The sequence below is a fragment of the Miscanthus floridulus genome, chromosome 2 (assembly GCF_019320115.1).
Source record: "Miscanthus floridulus cultivar M001 chromosome 2, ASM1932011v1, whole genome shotgun sequence".
NCBI classification, from domain to species: Eukaryota; Viridiplantae; Streptophyta; class Magnoliopsida; order Poales; family Poaceae; genus Miscanthus; species Miscanthus floridulus.
Genome location: NC_089581.1, coordinates 81,551,557 through 81,563,650, shown reverse-complemented (window position 1 = coordinate 81,563,650; position 12,094 = coordinate 81,551,557).

Below are 12,094 nucleotides of genomic sequence, written 5' to 3'. Positions count from 1 at the left end.
TATGTGGAGTTCAAGGTAGGATAAGAGTAAAGCACACTTGAATTTGCATATATTGCTAAGTCAAACAAAGGATCCATGGAGAAAAATGTCATACCCCTAGATCCATATGTGCATGTGTGTGAAAATATGATGATCATGATTACTCCATAGCATGATATGATTCTTTCTTCACCATTATTTGAGAGCAAGGCTATGTTTCTCTCTTTTATTCTCTTTTTTCTATAGACCTTCTTGTGTCCACATTTTTTTCTCTTTTTTTCTTTTTAATACTTTTTTCATAGCCCATGCCTCATTTGCAAGGATTGTGGAGAAAGATCATGTTTGTAAACATAGAGTATTTATTTGGTGGAAATGGAAAGGCATGTTTTTGCTTACTTTCGGTATAGCAGTATAGCATATATTTCATGGAGTGTCTATGATCTTGATCTTGGGAACATGATAAATTTCTCAACAAGGGTCAACAAAGTTTGACAAAGCTTAATACAAAAACAAGTAGCATATGTGGAAGGTTTTCAACATATAACATGATATTTGGCCTTGGTAGGAAATCTCACCATTGAGGAGAAGTGAGGCTATTAATTTTGAAGTTTTATCAAAATAGAAATCTCTAAGAGCTTACATAGAAAATATAGGATTTCTTTAGTTGTTACCATATCTCACTTCACAACAACTTAGTTGACATGTTTTCCTAATATAGATGTGTCCACAAGTAATAAGTATATGAACTAGGAATAAAGTTTATGCTGGCCAACCTTTAGAAAGTCATGTTCATAGTTTAGCATGATTTATTCCACATTTTAGTTTGAATTTAGTATATAGCATTTTTAACACATCAAACTTATAAGAGCAAAGCAAGAGTGGGCAAAGGGAGTGCAAACCAGTGTGCCAAAGTGGCGGAGGCCTGTGAGGAGGCAAAGCAGAATCGGAATGACTTGCAGGTGGATCGACCAACCTCCCCCACACTTGGACTTTTATGTCATTCGACTTTAAAAGCCAAGTGTGTGTGTTGGAGCATCCCCTCAATGTGTATTGCAGCACCCATGTTCCTAGACATTATACAACCTTTGTTCTTTTATAGTCTTTACTTGCAATGGTTAGCGACCAAGAATACCCGAAGGCAACTTGTCCTAGCAACATGCTCTTATTAACTTGTTTTTTTTGGAAGACTTTATTAGAATGGGAGGTGAAAGATTAGCTTGGTCTTGGAACAAGGGTAAGCTAGAACGAGTTTATTATGCAAAAAACCAATATGAGAAAATTTTATTTTATTACTTTTTATTTTGTAACAAGATTGTTTTAAGTTGTTATGCATGAAGGGAAAGAGTTTGGATTGAAAACTAAACATGCAACAATTCAAAATTTAAAAGATATACGAAAATTAAATAACAGGATACATACCGATTTACCTATCGGTGAGGGCTCATTGCTTCAAGTCAATTGAGCATGACCTCTCCATTGAATTCAGCTTGAATTTGAATCTTCCAATCCCAGAGATGAGGTATGGATTTTGGCCTTGGAGGTGTATGCTTCATCTCCTTCTCGATCAAGGTTTCATTTCTCATCCTTACAAAGGTTAGTGGACAACGCATACCCGAAGGATTTCACAAAGAAACAGGGGAGATTGTTGCCATTGGGTCTAAAGGTTTTCTTCTATGCTAATGACAAGTTGGTGCCCCTATTTAGTTAGCAAAGATCATTTTCCCATGTTTTTTTAACTCTTGTTTAATGTTCACTCAATTCTCACATTGACAATTTCTTGCAGAGGTCATTCCATACAACCAATGTCTATACAAGCAGTTTTAGCTCAATAACCAAACTAGACACCAAGTCTAATATGATTAATGTAGGCTATTTAACCTAAGCACCACGCTTAATATAAAGCCTATGAAACTATGATCAGCATATCCATATCTTAAACTAGGCACCTATTGGCGGTCCTTAAACTCCAAATTCTAACCGCCAACTTTCATATAAAATGTGCTCAAATAAACACCAAACTTAGACATAGCACTTTGGAACTAACAATTTTCATAAGTTTTGGTGTTTGACCAATTGCAAGATGACATATCGGAATAATATAGGCAATGTACCTAAGTGGACAAGAAATACAACAGAACAAACACCGGTGGCTGAGCAACCTTAAACACATATGCATTTACCATTGACCAAGTTCTATATGTATTTGGAGATTATTATTTTGTAGGACATAAACACAAATAAACTGAAAGGCGCTTTCCGACGCTAATTTGCGCAAAGGATAAATAAAGAGGCCATCCACGACACCACACCAAGGATCAAGAGCACGACACTTGAGTTTCATTCCAAGGGCTTAGGCCCTAGATAGCTAGTAGAGTTAGTAGGGAGAGATGTGAGGGAGAATATGGGGAAGAGTTGGGCTTGTCGGTGTCTCCCCAAGTTTGTACCTCGATGAACACCAGTGCCTCAACGGAGCTTTCTGCTAAGTGAGTGTTTGTGGTTCTTATAGTATAAAGTCTATTCATTAGTTATAATTGATGAATCACTATCTATGCCTATCATGGTTGCTCCTACTAACCCTTCTTGTAGTACTTCCACTCCCTCCTCATCTAGTAGTGATGGTCTCTCTTGTGACACCTCACTAGTGGATGAGAATGAGAACCTCAAGAAGGAGGTCAATAAGCTCACTCACACCTTAGCTAAAGCTTATGGTGGTGAGGACCGCTTGCTTATGTGCTTGGGTAGCCAAAGAGCTTCTCTCTACAAAGAGGGATTGGGCTATACCCCCAAGAAACGCAAGGAGGCCTTTGCTCCTCACAAGACTAGTTTTGTGAAGAACAATGGTCGGTTTTGGACAAGTTGCAAGCAAGTTGGTCATAAAGAGCATGAATGCAAAAACAAGAGCAAAAATGCTAATGTATCCTCCATTAAGCTTGATTCATGCTATATGCTTACTAAGGGCACAAATGGTGTGAAGGCTAAGTTCATTGGTAAACCATGTATGGGCTGAAAGAAGAAAGCCATTTGGGTACCAAAGAGCTTAGTGACTAACCTTTAAGGACCCAAGCAAGTTTGGGTACCTAAAAAAATTGATCTTCTTTTGTAGGTCAATTACAAAGCCAGAGGAAGGCATTGGGTTCTTGATAGTGGGTGCACTCAACACATGACCGGTGATGCAAGGATGTTCAACTCAATCAACACCAATGGCAATGATGGTTATGATAGTATCACATTTGGTGACAATGGCAAAGGCAAGGTCAAAGGGCTTGGTAAGATTGCAATATCCAATGACATGAGCATATCAAATGTGTTGCTAGTAGAAAGCTTGAACTTCAATTTGCTATCCGTGGCTCAATTGTGTGATCTTGGATTCAAATGCATATTTGGAGTAGATGATGTAGAGATCATAAGTGTAGATGGCTCTAACTTGATCTTCAAAGGTTTTAGATATGAAAATCTCTACTTGGTTGATTTCAATGCTAGTGAAGCTAAATTATCTACATGCTTGTTCACTAAGTCTAGCATGGGTTGGTTATGGCATAGAAGGCTTGGTCATGTTAGAATGAAACAATTGAATAGATTGGTTAAGCATGACTTGGTTAAAGGCTTGAAAGATGTTGTATTTGAAAAGGATAAGCTTTATAGCTCTTGTCAAGCCAGCAAACAAGTTGGAAACACACATCCCAAGAAAAGCATGATGAGCACTAGTAAAGCATTTGAGTTATTGCACATGGATTTGTTTGGGCCAACACAATACACTAGTATCGGTGGTAACAAATATGGCTTTGTGATTGTGGATGACTACACTAGATACAGATGGGTATTCTTTCTAGTGGACAAAAGTGATGTATTTGCAACATTCAAATCATTTGTCAAAAGCATTCACAATGAATTTGAAACAACCATCAAGAGAGTTAGAAGTGACAATGGTAGTGAGTTCAAGAACACTAAAATTGATGAGTTATGTGATGAATTTGGAATTAGACACCAATTCTTGGCCAAGTACACTCCTCAATCAAATGGTCTTGTTGAGAGAAAGAATAGAACACTCATTGATATAGCAAGGTCTACACTTAGTGAGTACAATGTGAGTCAATCCTTTTGGGCCGAAGCTATCAACACGGCTTGCTATTGTAGCAACCGCCTCTATTGTCACCGATTGAAAGAAAAGACACCATATGAGCTCTTAAATGGTAGAAAGCCCAACATTGCATATATTTTGGGTCTTTGGTTGCAAATGCTATATCTTGAAGAAAGGCACAAGATTGGGCAAGTTTGACAAGAAATGTGATGAAGGATTCCTACTTGGCTATTCCACCACAAGCAAAGCATATAGAGTTTGAATTTGGATAATGGTACTCTTGAGGAAGTTCATGATGTTGAATTTGATGAAACCAAGGGTTCACAAGTAGAGAATGAGAACTTAGAAGATGTTAGAGGCATTAAACTTTCAAATGCCATGAAGAACATGGATGTTGGTGAATTGAGGCCTAGGCAAGTGAATGATGATGAAGATGATCAAGTGCAAGTGCTCTCTAACTCAAATGTGCAAGATGATACAAATCAAGTTAGTGCAAGTGGATCTCATGATAATGAACAAGATCAAGTGGCTAGTACATCATCTCAACCCAATGATTAAGCAAGTGCAAGCAATCAAGTTCCAATCCTCCAACCAACCAATGTTGCAAGAGATCATCCTTTGGACACTATCATTAGTGATATTTCTAGAGGTGTACAAACAAGATCAAGATTAGCATCATTTTGTGAGCACTTCTCATTTGTGTCATCCATTGAACCAAAGAAGATAGATGAAGCATTGAAGGATGTTGATTGGGTGAATGCTATGCATGAAGAATTGAATAACTTCACAAGAAATCAAGTATGGGAGTTGATAGAAAGACCAAAGGGACACAATATGATTGGAACCAAATGGGTCTTTAGAAACAAGCAAGATCAAGATGGGATAGTTGTAAGGAATAAAGCAAGATTGGTAGCACAAGGCTATACACAAGTTGAAGGTCTTGACTTTAGAGAAACATATGCCCCGGTTGCTAGATTGGAAGCAATTAGAATCTTACTAGCCTATGATTGTTCCCACAACATAAAGCTCTATCAAATGGATGTAAAGAGTGCATTTCTCAATGGCTACATCAATGAAGAAGTATATGTTGAGCAGCCTCCTGGTTTTGAAGATGATAAGAAGCCCAACCATGTGTACAAGTTGAAGAAGGCAATGTATGGCTTGAAGCAAGCACCTAGAGCATGGTATGAGAGATTGAGGGATTTCCTACTCTCTAAAGGGTTCACAATGGGCAAAGTTGACACCACTCTTTTCATCAAGAAGATTGGAAAAGATCTATTTGTATTGCAAATCTACGTTGATGACATCATATTTGGGTCAACAAATCAAGAATTTTGTGATGAGTTTGGAAAGATGATGGCTAATGAGTTTGAGATGTCCATGATTGGAGAATTAAGTTACTTCCTTGGTCTTCAAATCAAGCAATTAAAGAATAGTACATTTGTGAGTTAAGGCAAGTACATCAAGGACATGATCAAGAAGTTTGGCATGATTGATAGCAAAGTCATTAGCACACCAATGGGAACCAATGGCAACTTGGATAGTGATGCAAGTGGAAATATGGTGGATCAAAAGTTGTATCGGTCTATGATTGGAAGCCTACTCTATGTGACCGCATCAAGGCCAGATGTCATGTTTAGTGTATGCATGTGTGCAAGATTTCAAGCCTCACCAAGAGAAAGTCATTTGAAGGCTACAAAGAGAATATTGAGGTACTTGAAGCATACACCAAATGTTGGTTTGTGGTATCCCAAAGGAGCAAAGTTTGAGCTAGTTGGTTACTCCAACTTGGATTATGCGGGATGCAAGGTTGAAAGGAAGAGCACCTCGGGCACATGTCAATTGTTGGGAAGATCACTTGTTTCATGGTCATCAAAGAAGCAAAATAGTGTTGCATTATCAACCGCCGAAGCCAAATACATATCCGCCGGTAGTTGTTGTGCACAAGTACTTTAGATGAAGGCCACTTTGAGTGACTTTGGAATCAAGTTCAAGAAAGTGCCATTGCTATGTGACAATGAGAGTGCAATCAAGTTGACAAACAATTCGGTTCAACATGCAAGAACAAAGCACATTGATTTCCGCCACCATTTTATAAGAGATCACCAACAAAAAGGGGACATTTGCATTGAGAGTGTAGGCACCGAAGATCAACTTGCCGACATATTCACCAAGCCATTGGATGAGAAAAGGTTTTGCAAGCTAAGGAATGAGTTGAACATATTGGATTTCTCAAATATGTGTTGATGCACCCCTCCCCCACTTATATGACATGCCTCTCCTTCAAGCAATCCAAGGTAAAAGTTGATTAGCATGGCATACATCCTTGCTAAGGACATGTTTAGTGCATCTAGTCATCTCTCCATTTTATTAGGCTCATTCATGAAAATCAAATGAATTTGATGTTTATATGGTATCACCATTGCTTCTATGTTTAACTTGATCTAGTGATAGCATATGCCATGTTTGTGGGCTTGTGAACCTAGTGTTTAATCTAGAAAATGAGCTCTAAGTGTTTAACTCAACATGGTACAAGATAACCCTCATTTGGAGGTGTGAAGAAGCTTGTACTTGGATCAAACCGAATTAAATATCTTTGGCATATATTCTAGCTTGAACCAAATTCGGAACTTTGATCCTCACCCCAATGATTGACATTGATAATCTCGACTCTACAAGTAATACTATCTATATTTTGAACCTTTATGGTCATTGATGACAAAGGGGGAGAGAAACAAAGATAGTAATAAAGATAGTGAAAACGGGGGAGAAATATCATAAAGGGAGAGATATGACAAAGGAAAGAGATCAACTAAAATTTTGAGCACACAAGTAGGGGGAGCAAGCTCATGAACTTGTATGGTGCATTTGAATGTGCATTTCATATGTTTGCTTGCATGGCACAAGTTTAAAAATTTAATATCCATGCTTGTGTGGTGTATGCTAGTTGTCGGTTTGAATGATGAAATGAAAAATAGCATGTATAGGATATCTAGTGATTTCACTTCCAAATATTTCTAAAGTGGTATTGAGCTAACCATGGTGCTAAGGATGGTATATTGGTGCACTCCGATTGGTATCACGCTTCAAAGGTCCATCTTTTATACCTTAGCATTATGTGGTAGACATTGACTCCTATATTTCCTATCTAAGCATATGTGCAAGCTACAATCCAAACTCTTAGCACATATGTAGGGGGAGCAATTGCTACCATTTGGGGTTCATGAAACTTGTCCATATCCTTTTACACATGGTAAATATGCTTGGGCAAGCAACATGGATTCAATTAAATTTCAATTCATATCTTTGTGAAAGGGTTGTCATCAATTACCAAAAAGGGGGAGATTGAAAGCTCTAGTTTGGTTTTGGTGAATTGATGAAACCCTAAGTGCTAACCTAGTTTATCAAGTGATCATGAGATAGGTAGCACACTCCAAGTGATGAAGCAAATGAAGATCATAGCATGATGATGATGATATCATAATGATGATTAAGTGCTTGGACTTGGAAAGAAGAAAGAGAAAAACAAAAGGCTCAAGGCAAAGGTATAAACCATAGGAGCTATTTTGCTTTGGTGATCAAGACACTTAGAGAGTGTGATCACATTTAGGATTGATAGCCATACTATTAAGAGGGGTGAAACTTGTATCGGAATGTGGTTATCAAAGTGCCACTAGATGCTCTAACTCAATCCATATGCATTTAGGATCTAGTGGAGTGCTAATACCCTTGGAAAAATGTTTGTGAAAATATGCTAACACATGTGCACAAGGTGATACACTTGGTGGTTGGCACATTTGAGCAAGGGTGAAGAAGATAGAGTCGAAGAGGAGTTAGCCGTGCTGGTTACAGAGTGACCAGACGCGTCCGGTATGGTGACTGGACACGTCCGGTATTTGGTGACGAACTCCACGACCGGACACGTCTGGTATGAATCAGCAAACACAGAGTTCGGCAGAGTAGTCGATCGGACGCTGGCAGCGTCCGGTCCGATGTGACCGGATGTGTCCGGTCGAGCGTGGATGCTTACTGTACTCCACCAGACGCTGAGGCTCAGCGTCCAGTCAGTTTCTAACAGATGCGTCTGGTCGGCCCTGGTGGCTTACTGGACTCGACTGGACTCGGCGGCTCAGCGTCCGGTCATTCGTAGTTCTGCATCTAGTCTGAGCGTCCGATTGCATGAAAGTGTGGGCTACAACGGCTACCTTGTCTTGAATAGGACACGTGGTGGTCTAGGAGAGACTGGACATGTCCAATCGTCCTACCAGACATGTCCGGTATTCACGACCGGAGTGTCCAGTGCTGCGTCCAGTCGATTGGACTAGAGCGTCCGGTCGACACGCTGTCAGCCTGTTTTTTGAGCCAACGGCTCTATTTGATGGGGGCTTCTATTTAAAGCCCCATGGCCGGCTCAAGCTAGGACTCTTGGCCATTTTCATTGACATAGCAACCTTGTGAGCTTAGCCAAAGCCCTCCCACTCATCTCCATCATTGATTCATCATCTTTGTGAGATTGGGAGTGAATCCAAGTGCATTGCTTGAGTGTTTGCATCTAGAGGCACTTGGTGTTCGTGTTTCGCTGTGAATTTTGCTTGTTACTCTTGGTGGTTGCCGCAACCTAGATGGCTTAGAGCAGCGAGGATCATCGAGCGGAGGGTGGTGATTATCTCTGGCTCTGATCGTGGTGATTGTGAGGGGTTCTTGACCTTTCCTCGACGGAGAGCCAAAAGGTACTCTAGTGAATTGCTCGTGGCTTGTGTGATCCTCATCTTGTGTTGGATGTGCGGCACCCTATTGAGGGTTTGGTGTATGAAGCCAATTAGCGCGTGAACCTCCAAGTGAGTGAATCGCCACAACGAGGACTAGCTTGCCGACAAGCAAGTGAACCTCGGTAAAAATCATTGTGTTCATCATTGATTCCGAGGTGATTGGTCTTCATTGTTATTCATCCTTGTGATTGATTGGTTTATTCATCTACACGGCGGTATAACATTCTTGATCACTATCTTTACTTTACCACAAACTAGTTAACAAGCTCTTTAGTGTAGCTAGTTGTGAGAGCTTGCTTGCTTGGTGGTGTGGCTCTTTAGTTAGCCTTTGAGAGCACACTAACGTATGGTAGTGTCATAGCTTTTGTGTGAATCAACACTATCTAAACTAGAATTGTGGTAGGTGGCTTGCATTTTGAGTAGGCTAGCGCAACACTTGCTTCGCCTCATAATTGTCTAACTTTTTTGTTAAGTGTTGTTATAGAAATTTTATTAGGCTATTCACCCCCCTCTAGCCATTAGGACCTTTCATGGAGGCGCCTTTGCCGGCGTCCTCGTCCTGCCTCGCCTTGCTGTCGGAATGGTCGAAGATGGCTCCAACCGCCTCCTCTCCTAAGGCATGGCTGGTGGTGATGTCTAGGAGCTCCTTAGTGGTCCGCGGGCCCCTATGCCCTAGCTTGTGAACCAAAGACTCGTAGGTTGTCCCGGATAGGAAGGCTCCTATCATGTCGGCATTAGCGACATTAGGGAGCTCATTGCACTACTAGGAGAAGCGCCAGATGTACCCACGGAGGGTTTCATCAGCCTTCTGGCGGCAGTTCTTGAGGTCCCATGGGTTTCTGGGCGTTTGTACGTGCCCTAGAAGTTCCCCACGAAGATCTCCGTTAGATCCGCCCAACTTTGAATGGTGTTGGACTGTAGGTGCTCTAACCACGCTCGTGCCGAATCGGCCAAGAATAGTGGGAGATTGTGAATAATGAAATCGTCATCACTCGCACACCAGCTTGACATGCAAGCCGATAGTCTTCAAGCCAAAGCCCGGGGTTTGTTTCCCCAGAATATTTAGGGATGTTGGTAGGCGGTCGGTACCTTGGTGGGAAGGCAGCATTGAGGATGTGTCGGCCAAAGGCCTGAGGGCCTGGTAGGCTAGGGCTCGAGCTCCAGTCCTTGCCGCTGTCGTAGTGTCCACTGCATCAAGGATGGTAGCCACGGTGGGCTCCCTCCCCTGTGTCATCGTGGGTGCACCTACGGGCGTCGATGGTGCTGCGCATGTCACGGTCGTGGCCGAGACGTTGATGTACCAGGACGGCGGTGAGCTGCCTGCCGCCTGGCGGTGTCTGGTGAATGGACGCGTCCTTGGTGGGGCGCACCGAGGGCATGCGCTGGCTGGCATAGGGCTCACGTTGTCGAGACAATGAGCTTTCTACCTGCTGCGCCGCCGCACGCTCGAGCAACGTATGAATTTCTCGGTGGGCCCGGTGATCCTCGAACGTCGCGGCCTCTGGAAGGCCGTGCAGCAAGGCCGTCGCAGCGACAATGTTTTGGCTCACCCGAGCGAAGTGAGGGAGGGTCCCATCATTGGTGAGGATCCTCTAGTGTACAGTGCGGGCCATGGCACGTGTGCGCCCACCATTTTCGCTGCGTTCGATCTCGCGATTGATGTCCACGTACTCCTAAACGAGCCCTTGTCTAGCCTCATCGATCTCCAACTTGCGGGCTCTCAGCTGCTCCATCCTCAAGCGAGATGGGGCCACTGCCTCCCCTCGGACCTACCGTCAGGGTTGCTTGTCAGGGTAGCCTCTTCCCCGAAGATGCTTTTGACACGCCCCTCGGGGGTTTATGCCATGAAGCATTCCTAGGAAGGGTGATGGCTCCCCCTGCTAGAGTCAGAGTTGGAGGACAATCCTAGCTCCTCTGTGAGGCGCCTGTGGAGAGTCTTCATATCATGTTCAATTGTCCCCATGAACTCGCTGTCCGTGGGTGGCTGAACCATGCGTAGTGCCAGAAGGTGGCCAGTGGTCGTCGTGGCGTTGCGGAGACCGAACTAAAACGCTGTCGGGGCGCTTCGCACGTGGTGTTCCGGAGAGAGGGTGATGTAGCGCGGGGCCTCCCTAGATGACTGGGGTCCAAGGGAGTCGCCGGGCTAGCCGTCAAGCCTCCGGTGGCTGAAGTTGATGGAAGGGAGAGACCGGACGGCCGTGTGGGCAAGCACCAGCTCTCCTCCCTGTGTGACAATGAAATCTAGGTCACCGAAATGCATGTGTGCACCCAGGACCCAGCTAATTGCGTGGTTAGCCATCCAAGGCCTGATTTGGAACGCGTAAAGTCCCCTACCTAGCGCGCCAACTATCGGTGTTTCGTACAAGCACCGACAAGTAAATTTATAGTGATGCGCATTAGGCCTAGATGGTGCGCTAAAGGACATAAGATTTATACTGGTTCGGGCTAAATGTCCCTACGTCCAGTCTATTGCTGCTCGTGTTATTAGCACCGAAAGTAGTTCGTAGTAGGGGGTAAAAACAGTCGAGAGAGGGATTGGTCCCAAGTCTCTGATGGAAGGGTCAAAAGGATGCCAAGAGCTTGGTAGCAGCTTGACTGTGTGTGATGTGTGTTGTGTTGTTAAAAGTCCATCCCCTTGTTGAAGGAAGCACATCCCCTTTTATAGATGAAGGGGATGGCTTTACAAGAGAGGGCAAGGGAGCATACGCTACCCAGCCTTGTTGTTCACGTCTACCAAGCCTCGTTGTCCATTCTGGTAGGTGTGAGAGAATGGTAAGCGCCTATAATACTATTGATGCCACTGTAGAATGTCAGTATGGCTACATAGTACTGCTCCGCGTAGGGTATGGACTCTGGTATAGTGGTTTTGACTTATGAGCCTTGCCCAGCCTTGCTCCGCATGCCTTCTGATTCCTATGAGTCCCCGTCAGAGGGACGCAGGGTCAGGGTCTGAAGTAGCGCTGTGGGCAAGGCCTTCCGATCGGAGAGGGCGTCCGGAGGCCGAAGCGAATGCTCCGATCTGGTGGACCTGAGGGTTCACTGTCCTGGTCATACCGGACGTGTCCGGTATGGATGACCAGAAGCCAACGGCTAGTTTTCAAAAGCCTTGAGGGTCGGGAGTTCCGACGTGAGTCGGGAGTTCCGATGGTCGGGAGTTCCGACATGTGTCGGGAGTTCCGACACCTCACTAACTTTAACTCAGTTACATGTTTTTCAAAATTGTTGAGGGTCGGGGGTTCCGACTTGAGTCGGGAGTTCCAGCGGTCGG